This window comes from Patagioenas fasciata, chromosome 4 (assembly GCF_037038585.1).
Source record: "Patagioenas fasciata isolate bPatFas1 chromosome 4, bPatFas1.hap1, whole genome shotgun sequence".
Taxonomy (NCBI): Eukaryota; Metazoa; Chordata; class Aves; order Columbiformes; family Columbidae; genus Patagioenas; species Patagioenas fasciata.
The window spans coordinates 76,193,196-76,204,846 of NC_092523.1; the positions used below are offsets into that span (position 1 = coordinate 76,193,196).

Consider the following 11,651-nt stretch of genomic DNA (forward strand, 5'->3'; position numbering starts at 1 on the left):
ACAATGAAACTGGAAATGCTTTTTAAATTCTTGTTACTCCAAATAAAAGAAAAATAACTGTAAGAGTTTGGATTTTGGTGTTTCATACTGTAAGTCAATCAGGACACTTTAGGGCATCAGTTCTATCTAAAACATTATGATGGGATGTCTTGCCCTTATTGTAACACTTTACTTTTTGCTGAAATAAAAGGTGAAGATAATAGGTCCTGCAGAAAGCTTAAATCTCAGTTAAATAGAATTTTGTTGGAAAAACATTTCTGCTTATTTCTGATGGTGTCTTCAGTGATGGAAGGCTTCTGAGATTGGTGACTAGTTCCTGTAGCAATGTCATAGACCCTGCATCATAGAGACCTGTATTCAACGATGCCACATGGCTTACATTCCTCTTTAGAGTGTTACGGTATCCTTTGAGTGGCAGTAGTTCCTGTGAAAATTGTCGAATAAAATACAATTTAATTATCTAATATTTTAATGTTTCAAAAAAAGTCAGAGTTAGACTTTTAATATTCCTGCATTTTGTACTTTTCATTAGGCATACACTGTAAGTGTATGTGATATAAACCCCACATTTGTTCTATTGCTTGAATTCTGCTTTCATATGAGATGCATTGGTGAATTTAAGGCATTTTCTTCCTGTGTATTGAATGATATCAGAAAGATGCACTAGAGGGAAAAAAGCTCAACATTCAAATGTGGTGTCCAGGAAGTAAAAAAACCCAAAAAACAACCAAAAAACTAAAAAAACCCAACATCCAATGTTAACAAATTTTTCAAATATAGTATCTACTTAACTAGACAGTGAGTGAAGACAAGTACATTACTTACATCTACTTTCTGAAACTTCTTAAATATTTCAGTAAGCAGGTACTGAGAACTTAGGGAAATGTATCATTAATGTGAAACTGCTTACATGAGCCATAGCATTCTTCAGTGTTTAGTCAAAGCCACAGTTTGACCAGTATTAAAATTAAGTACAATTTTTTTAATCTTATTGGAAAAATTGACCATAAAATAAATCTTAATCTGGCCTGTTATGTAATTACTTGTTAGCAGTTTGGTAGTTGCTTCACTTCTTTCCAGGAAATGTTTTATTTTTAAATATCAAGGCTTCAGAGACTCAGCTGGAAACGGAATCTTTATTCAGTGACTGCCAATTAACTTGTGTGAAGCAGTAGCAGCTCATTGTACCAGCTCAAGGAGGTTATTTTTCCTCAGATTCAAAAGAAAAAAGCATGCTCTGAGTATTCCAGTTTTGCAGCAACTAAGCAAAAAACCATTGAGTCATTCTGCTGTTCATCTGGTCTACACAGATTACATGGTTTAAAGGAAGAGTATATACTGGCCATCTTAATGGCATTGTGATCTTAACTGGCTTCTCTAAAGGCTACACAAGCAAACTAAGACAATTAACTGCCTATTGGAAATGTGGTGTGCTGCTCTTCCTCTGAACCCCTTAAGAAGGAAGTGGGGAAGTGGTCAAGTATCTTCTCTGTATGGCAAATTTTTATGCTGACAGCTGGGCTAATGCATGATCCTTGATGAATAATTCATGCAAAAAATGGCTAGAATACTTAAACCAGTGCAGGGCTGCAGGATTACATTGAGGGGTTTCTGGATTTTCTTCATGTCCAGTTTTAGGAGGTAAATGGCAGAATACAGCTACCGTGTGATAGAACAGGAACTTTGTAATTTTTAAGAAGCTCTAGAAATATTGGATCAATTTTTATTGGATATAGGGATCTTCCAAAAGGGACCTTGCTTTCATGTAGGATATTCATGGTAGTCCACAGGGTTTTCTTTGTGAGAAATTTTCTTGTATGTAGGATGTTATTTGAAAACACTTCAGTAGTGTTACAATTTCCTGAATACTGGAAAGTCAACAAGTAGTGGTAGTAAGTTGTTGCTGGCATTATTTCTTTGCAAAAGACAACAGCTAGCACAATGAGCTCTCTCTGAGCTTAAGTCATCTGATTGCATCCTGAGTGGCTGCAAGTGTTCATATTTCTTAGGATTGTGTCTTAAGATACAAAAAAGATGTAAGAGTTCCTGTGGTGTTGTGGACTTGTTAGAAATTGGATTTTGACATAAACAAATTAAAGCAAAACTGGTACTGGTTTGTTTCCCAGGCTATCTGTAAACTGCAGTAGCTCACATTGCTACTTCGAGTAGCTCAGTTCTCCACGTAACAGTAGGCTGTTTGGGGGCAACCTGAAGCAGTTATCTCATCATGCCCTCCTATCAGTCAGAGCCCTCTGTGCCTGCTCGCGGCTGCTGCCAGTCCTTCCAGACATGGAGAAGACCAGAATCTGGAGTCTGTGTGGGATGACTTAGGCAAGTGTGTGCAGATGTTAATGAGTTTCTGTGTGCTTGTCCCATATTTATATTGGAAGTGCAGCTGCTACCATCCATGACTCAAATGTGTTTTTTGGGGTAGGAACCGGTCTTTCTCTGTCCAGCTTCTAGTACAGTGGGACCCTACTTCAAGGTTTACATATTACTATCAGAGGACAGTCTGGTACAGCAATATTCTAAGTAAGATAAAGCCAATCACAAAGTAAAAAATAGAGTATGCATCACTGGTGATGTTGAAAACGAGGCATTTTTAGGGGAGAAGTGACTAGCTGAACTGTTGTGATCCAGCCAGATTCTGGTCAGTGTTCGATATCTCAATTATATACCATACATTTAATATTACTGCACTTAACTGTGACTTCTATTATTCTTGCATTTCAAGCCTGATACAGCCATATCTGTGTTGAACAGATAACTGTGGAAAAAAATGAACACGGTAAGAGAAACAGAACTGTAAGAAACACCACCTTGCTATCTTTAGCTAGCCTAATTATTTTTAGCAAACATTTTCCATGCTGACATGAACATTTTATAGGAAGTTTGTGTCAGGGAAGTGCACACTATTGTTTTAATGCAAATCTAATTACTCTGTGGGACATCTCACATGCTTAGCAAGTCCTTTTCTAAGGATGATTGCCTTTGCTCTTTATTTAGCAGCTCTAACTTTTGGGAGTAATTCAGGAAAACTGTTACTGCTGCTTGAGTTAGAAGACTTTCTGATGCAAAACTGCCATTCAGGCCCTATAATTGAGCCATGATTTGAACAAAAATCGATTACAAAAAGTAATAAAACTGTAAGCCCCCATAGAGACTGCAAAGATGGTTAAAATCTTTGGCAAGTGTCAAAGGAAGTCAGAGGTGATGCCAGCAGAGGCTGGTTAGAAAAGGCAACAGGTACTGCTTCTGCCTCCTCCTAGCTCTGTAACAAATATTTCTGAGCATTATGTGTACTCCAATACTGTTTCACATGCTGCAAATTATTTGTCCCAATGGGCTATATAATTATTTAGCCATGTACAACACTGCAAGATATGTATTAATAACTATATAGGTTATCCCATATGGAAACCTGCTTAGAAAGAGCAAGTACAGTTGGCGGTGCTAAAGTGTATGTGCAGTTGTATGGTATCTTTCACAATTATTTAATTTCTTATACTTGGTAAAAGGAAAAAAAATGTGATGGATGCTGGTATGAGATGTAGGAAGGTGAAGCGCTTGAAGTCAGTGAAACAGTGGTAAAACCAAGATAAGCTAAGAGGTCTCTCAGCAGAAAGGATACTTATCTAAAGTATTTCCAGTCTCCTAAGTATGTTCCTTGTTTCCAGTAAGTGCCTGGAAGTTTCTTCCTCCTGAAGTTGCTAAGAACCCCAAATCAGTAAAAGCACTTGAGGTTATGCTAGGTGCCCTGAAGAACGGGGTTTACATAAAGTAGTGCTAAGCAATTACAGAAATAGCATTGCTGATAGCAAAGTCATTTTCAGAGTATATCACAGAAACCTGGATTTGCTCCACATTCCATTTGTAAACATCAAGGAAACTTCAGAAAGTGCTAAACAGAAGTTTGCTTGGGTCTGTAATTAGGAGCAAAGCTTTTATAGTCCAGTATTCAGTGGTTCTTATAAAATGCGTGCTTTGCTATGCTGAAATGGCAAGCACATCAAAATAATTTTATAAATGAACTGATTGCATTTCTTATTATTTATGTTGTGCATCTACTTATGATCCTTATTTTAAGGTACTCAAGGTAGTAATACAATTAGGTGAACAACAGAGACCTTTTCTTGCCAAGAAGTCTCACCATAGTACACACATCAAAAAAACTTTGATCATGTCCTGTTGAAGGCCACTATTGCCCAAAACAACTACTTCAGTCATCGAACAGACTCATATTTGAACAGGTCAAAGAGTTCCAGTGGAGGGAACTGTTTTTCTGACGTCTTACTTGGCAAATTATTAGTCTCACAAACACGTATAAATTAGTACTGCTTGTACCTTTTGGGGCATTCAGGGAGAAAAAGAAAATCTAGAGAACAGTGGTCATTCAAATATATGCCTTAGGTAAAAATAATACAATAGAGTAACACACAATCTTTCCCTATGTCTTCATGTGTCCTTGTCTCTGCCAACTGATTGGGTTGTGTGGGTTTGCTGTTCTTGAGGGTCAGGTCCTAAACCATTTTTTTAATGTCTGTTTGTCAATCAAGAACCTCTCAATACTTATGGATTCTCAGGTGGAACTTCCTTATCTGATTACTATTGACCACCTGGGAACATACAAGGGCTTAGTCCATTTCATTGAGGAAAGACTTTGCTGTTCACTATCCAAGCTGTTAGAGGAGCCAGCTCTGTGCCTCACAGGACATTAGGTAGATTTGTCACCGAATTTTCTGTTAATTTCTAAAACTATATCAGGTTAGATGTGTCTGAAATGTGAAGAAGGAAAAGGCTTGAGGGAGAGTATTGGTGGCAGCAGAACAAGAGATAAGCAGGTCAAGACCTTGCTCCCTTCTGTTGCTACTTCAGTGATGCTGCTTCCTAGGTTTAAGTACGTGCATCTCTTTCCTTCCCCAGAGTAAAGGCAGTATAAAACTGGAAACCTGTCTGGTTGTTTATAGCAGGACTGGAGGAAAAACAAACTGGGATCTGGTATTCTAAATCTGGAGTAGTGGCCTTAGCAGGATGATTTAAGGCTCAATTCTTGAATGTGGTGAGATAAGCAAGAAAGAGAAGCCAGGTCTCTAAGCTGTCTGGTAACAGAGACTCTTCAGTAAAGCACTGACATTGTTTGGAAAGCCTTTTACCGGTAATTGCAGCTGTACTGTTGACTGCACAAATGAGCTGGTTCATTCTGTCTGTCCCCTTAAGTTTTTACTGGTATATAGCAGTTGACCTATTTATTTTTAAGTAGCCATTCTGTAATTCAGGACGGTATCGTTTGCAATGTCTATATGGGGAAGGGCAGAAACAATAAGATTTTGTTGTGCTTGCAAACAAGTCCTTTGTGACCTTGTGGTATAAAATCAGCACAGCCTGACCCCTTGATGTAGGATCACAGTGCTGAGGTAAGAAGTGTATGGTTTTCTTTCTTTTGCTGTCAATGTGGAGAAGAAGAAAGACCTGAAACCTAGCTTGCTTGTTTGGTCCTTGCTGCCTACTTTCCTGTGTCTTTTGTAGGTAGTTGTCTGTTTTGCCAACAGTATAACATATAGAAAAGTACTGTTTCCTGGAGGCAGTGTATATAGTGTAAATCTAGCATTATCATCATTACTTAGAAAAAAAAACCAAAACCACCACTCCCTCAGAATGCTACTGCCTGAAGCTAAACTTTCACCAAGGCTTATTTTGAGTGCAGTTGTAGTGACAGAATGGCTGATGAGAGCATAAGTATGAACTGTTGAATTCTTACTTAAGCTATCAAAGATGTATACCACAGTAGATAGCTCTACTTGAAAATCCACAAAATACCAAGTTCTTTTTACCTTAACCTGGAAGAAATGCTTTCTGAATGTAGGCATCCATAAAATGTGTCCAAAAGTTATGTTTCTGCAAGCTGAAAAATATCTCCTAATGACTGGGGCATAGTCCTGTCACAGGTGAGGCAGTCATGGCTTGGAGTCCATGTGCACAAGTTGTGGAATATCTTTACTGGAACTGGGAGCATAGCCTAATGACACCTGAGAAGCAGTAGACTCTGTCAGCTTGGGTTGTCTGTTTGGTCTCAGTGCCCACAGTTGGAGCTGGAGGACTAAAACAGCAGCAAAGAGAGGAGATGGTGATGGTATGAAGTAGAAGTCCTGTTTTTGTTGGAAAAGGATGTGGAAGAGGAGTCAGAATGGGAAAGGAGGTGGGCTGAAGAAAAAGATGCTGGGGAACTGGACCACAAGAAGCACAGCACACTGCCTAATTTCTCGAGTAAGTCTTCACATCAAAACTGAAATGCCTGCTTTATAGCACTGAAGTAATTTTCTTTTTCTTCAGAGTTGCTGTGTTTGTGCAGAGAAGGCCACATCAGGGCAGCCAAGTCTTCGTTTGTTCAAACAACTCAGAAAGTTTCTAATTGTCCATTTAACAGCATGTTTCTTACAAAACATGCAGCACAGTCAGATTATATCACTAAAAATAAATATACAGTCAGGCATAAAGCCAGAGGGTTAGGTACAGTTCTGGTTTATCAAGAACAACAATACTTGTATCTGAGCAGAGGGAACTGAAATACTCTAACACTGGGGTACATGGTAATTAATGGCTCCTTAATAAGTACTTGGTGAAAGGCTGACGTACTGGGTGTTCCCATTAAGTGACTGAAAGACACATTGGTGTGGCAGAAACTCGGATCGAGGTTCAGAGCTGAATTCTTTCATTAGAGCCTTATTTCTTTAGCAAATATAGCCTGTGTGCCTTCACTTTAATGCTGGTACCCCTGCACATTCATAACTCTACATAATATGGGGATAAAATAGTAGTGCAAAGGCCTTGTTTATCCTACCTGTCCCTCCCCAAGGGATTTTAGAAGTACAGATTTTCTTACTAAAAGAGTGGTGTGAGGAGCTGGTTTTATGGTTTGAGTTAATCTCAACTTACAATCAGCCCTATAGACTGCACTAGAAAGAAACTTATCCTCCACTCACATTTGGAGGCTTTCAGATCCTGGATTCTAATCAAAATTTATGGCATGATTACTCTCTAATTAAGGATAGTTTTCCGAAGATTAGAAATTGTGCCATGTTTAACCTCAATGTATATAAGATATATTAGCTCTTTGCCTAGCAAGTGTTAAATAGCTGGCTTTGGTGTATTAAAAATAAGGTGAACTGTGGAAGACCATTATTAATGTTGATTTATATGCTTTAGATAGAAGGACAAAATCCTTCTGCTTTGATGAATCCTCTTAGAATTTTCAAGTAGCTGCAAATAATCTAGTGTGATTCTGACCTAAGAAGTATACAGCGCTTTTCCTGACAACGATGTGCTGCTTCTCTATGATGCCCATTTTCTACAAACAAGCCCTGCTTAAACAGACAGAACTGCAACTTAAGGGAGGATGACAGCATCATGATTTTTTTTTAAATGGATTTTTAAAAAGTTTTTAATGGAGAGTCAATCTGTCTATGGTTTGCTAGGCTACTTGCATAGGTCTTCTGATAATATAACTTTCTTCAGTGTAAAACAAGTAAGGAGGAATAGCATCAGTCTAGGGGAAGGTGATGTGCTAAAAGTAGATAAAAGCTGGCTGAGAAGACATGAAGTAAGTTCTCATAGCCTATGTGCAATCAAGAACATCACTTTAGTAAGCTGAGGTATAAAGTGATTTAAATTTATAACTATCCTTTCTTGGTTACGTTTATCTTAAACTCACCAGCTGAGGGCTGTCCTTATGCTCATATTCTGGAAATGTGTGAGCATAGAGAGATAGGGAGAGGGAGAAATAACTTGTCCTGCTGCTCTGTGTGCTGCTTACACATGGGATCCTCGGCATCTAAACATGACGAATTGAAAGAAACCTCGGTCTTGCAAGTCTTTAGTGTTGCTAGCAGCTTCAAGGGAGTCTTACCTGTTGGTGTAGCACTAAAGGAGTATGTTCACAGTTATTAAACAATGGAAGCAAGGCAGACCTTGCAATTGCAGAAGAAAGGGCTGGTGTCTGATGTTGGAGGATGGAGAGGCTAGACTTCATTTGGAGGAAAGACTGTAGGTTTATTGCTTCAAGCCATATCTGGAGCTGCCACTAATCCAGACAGCATGATTTGGCCAGCTCAAATGATTTAGTGTGTCATGAGATGATGAATTGCTAAGGGGCACCCTGTAGGTTTTCTGGTAAATATTTGACTATGCTTAATTTCAAATTATTTTTTTCTTGTTGGCGTCCTAGCTTTTGTAAAAAGTGCCTGCAACTGCTGGCAGCCAGCATAGTTTAGAGAAGCCTTTGGCTGTTCCAGGGTTGTGAAAACACGGAAGGGGTTTAACACCTTTGCATCCTCTGGATCCTTCCATGCTTTCCATGAGCTTGGCTTTCTGACTTGCAGCCAAGTCTTCGTATCTGTGCAACTGTGTGCTTGCTGGGAATGCTGCCAAATGCCGGCACCTGTCAGAGCAGAACAAACTGCACAGGCACAACTCTCGCTGTTGATCAGCAGGGTGCTGGGATTCAAGGGTGGGGGCAGGCCAAGAGGACAGCTGTGAATCTCCTCCTCTTGGCAGGAGCTCTGCCACGTGTCCTCTGATACTGTGGGTTTGCTGTAACAGGACTAAAAGGTAATGTCCTAAAAAAGCAAATAAGTGTCATATAGATTGAAAGAAAAATGCAGTATAGTCATGAGCCATTACTGCATGAAAGATTTTATTCAGATTGCTAGGGAGCAAGTGAGAATGCTGCTTAAGGTAACATCACATTGACTTTCTTGGGGTGATTCCAGTTCCCTACTCAGCGGTGCGCTTATCAGATCTTTTGCTGCCGTACATCCCTGACTTTCCCCTTGGTCCATTTGTCTTCTAATAAATATCTATGACTGCTCTGTTGTCCATGTCCACACCTGTCTGCTGTCTCTGTGCATCTCCTAGAAATGATGAAACTGATTTAGGCCTTACACTGCAACTCTGTTTTCTAAAGAATTTTATTTCTCCTTACAAATTAAAGAGGAGAGATAGAGAAATCACTATCCTTGTCCAGGCCTTTTCCTACAAGGTATGCTACAAAATTCTGTCTTAATATGGGAGGAGTTTTTCTTTGGTTTTAGTGAGGCAAATCCTTAGTCTGTTCAGTGTTAAACACAGTAGTAGTTAGTGATATTAAATTAAAATAACTGAAAATCTGAAGTTTCAATTCAAGAATGTGAAATGGCCTTAAAACCAGAGCAACTGTTCATTTTTAAGAGCTAAGCTGTGAGTGGGTGTTCATGGTAGTTTCCTGATGGAAGTTTATTTTGGATAAATAATTTGAAAGTGTTTCAGTTATTTAACACAATCTTTCTTGAGTGTTGACAGTTGTTTTCACATTCTAGAATACGAGAATAATCTCACAGTTACGTAATTTATTCCTTGAATCTTATAGCATGAGATGAAGATTTTTCTCCTCCTTCAGTTTAGTGTTACGATCAACCCCTATTTGCTTCCAATTTGTGTATGAGGACTGCATCCTTGCCAGTTATTTCATAATGAAGGAGTCAAATCCTATTATTTCGTTAAAAATACCAAGAAGAAAGCAGTGTATTTGTACAACTTCTGCCTGGCAATATTAAAGTCACCATAGTGTGCGAGTAGTAGTAGGACAGGTGTTAGTCATTGCATTTTTTCCACCATGAAGCCAACATCTCTTTCCTGTATTCTTAATAGTGATTGCAATGGCTCAAAGAAGTTTAATCTTTTTTTTAAAAAAATAATAAAATACAAGCAATGAAATAACTTTGAACTTTCAGTCCGCTTGCCAGAAAACTCCATAAGAAAGTATGGAGAAGGAGCTAGAGACAAGTGACCCAGGAAAAGCTGCCCTTGAATGGCCTCTTTAGTGTCCTGTCCTTTGGCTTTCATCAGAGGGGTGGTGTAAGGCACTAAGAACAACCTATTGCTCTAGCTGCATCTTCCTCCGCCCCTTGTGCTTGCAGGACAAGGAGGTTTTGTTCAAATTTCAAACACTCTCATATTACTTACTACCAAGTCAAGTGAAGGACAGAGAGGGGAAAGGTTTGCTTTATAAACAGTAAGGAAAATAGTGTGTCTGAGAAGATGGAAGCATTGAGGTGCAAGTATTTAAATATATACTCATAATATTTACTAGCTGACAGGGTGACAGAATCTCTTCTCCGTAAACAAAGGTATGTATATTCATCACTAAATTATCTTAATTTTATTTATGTTACTTTCAGTCACCTAGATAGGTATAAACAAATCCATTTTGAATTTCTGTTGTATGTTTAATTACCTATCTATAATTCAATTTCATCACAACAAAAATTCTGAACACCTCTTAGTGAAAAAAAAAAGTAAGATGCTAAAATGCCAATATAATAGTCTTACAGAGTGAGACATATGATGTTGCATGACACTAACTGTTTAGGCCTTGGAAATTCCTGAAATGTCACAGAATTGATAATTTTACAGTGCAAAGCTTTTGTGTGTTGTTGGGTGTTTAATAATATAATGTGGGATACTTTAGCAGCAGTGTTCAAATTCCCTAAAAATTCAGAACATGAAAGTGCTAGATGATATACCAGTACAAAGAAATGAATCTCTTCTTAATGATGTTCTCTATACATCTGAGCAGAATAAGGTAGTACATAATGTTGAGCTTAGTAGTCCTGAGCTGATATCTCTAATGGGCACTGTGGGAATAAGTCAGTTGGTTTTGCTCTCTCAAACACTTCTGTTTCTGACAGCTGCTGCTGTTACCAGTGTGTGTGAGATAGTTTCAGGTTTCTCAAACACCATCTGAGCAGTGAAGTCAGGACTTGGTATCATTATGTTTCTTACTGTAGTATGTTGGAAATTATTAGAAATGACAAAAGCATGAAAAAATTAAAATGCAGGACCACATTTGAGATCTATTGTTTAATACTGGATTCCTCAACACCCCCTTCCTTGCCCTCTAAATAGTTTTTTGATGCTTTCCAAATCCTTCCCTTCCTATTCCTTTTATGCTGTGAAATCCAAAGACCATGTTTTAATGCTCTGCTTCAGCTGGTCTTTGGAAGAGCACTTGTCTGGCCTCTGAGCAATGGCCACTTGACCCAATGACAGATATTTCAGTGATGTGGCAGCTCTGCTACACAAAATGCTTTGTCTGTTGTTTATCTCACAGATGCTAATGGTAAATGCTTTCCCTACAGAAGACATCAGCTGAACGTTTGGAACAATTTGGTAAGGTCATCTCCTACCACAGTTAAATAACATGTTGCTAGAAATAGGAGATACTAGTGCTTCTCCCACGTTATTGTGAACCAGCATTTAACTTTGCATCCTTGCTCCCAAGCAATAAAATTACATCACGTCCTTAAATAATGTGTTTCTGTGTCCTGACATGAATTTATTTTAGCAAAAAAAAAAAAAGTATTGGTAAAGTGCTTAACATGCTTCTCAAATTTTGAGCTTACCCCTTCTGCTTCTCCTGTTCAGGAATGTAATCCTATACAGAGCCTTGCCCTTGTTGAATAGTTTTTGTACAAGACCTGCTCTACAGAGCAAGAGTGGATGGTGTGCATTAGGAGGTAAAAAGTGGATTCCATGCATTTGTTTGCATTTAAATCATTCAACTTCACTATTTGTAGGTTTCCTAGTCTGTAAAAAGTAATGTAGTATTTCCTTCACCT

At 38.5% G+C, this 11,651-nt stretch overlaps 1 protein-coding gene across 1 annotated transcript in view; it reads left to right on the forward strand.

The window, feature by feature from the left end:
- LOC139827955 (uncharacterized) overlaps positions 1–11,202 on the forward strand; it is a 31,130-nt gene extending 19,928 nt beyond the window's left edge. The window contains exon 7 of the mRNA XM_071808368.1: positions 11,144–11,202. The gene's annotated coding sequence lies outside the window, so the exon portion shown is untranslated. The remainder of the gene's footprint in view (positions 1–11,143) is intronic.
- Positions 11,203–11,651: the final 449 nt, after the last annotated feature.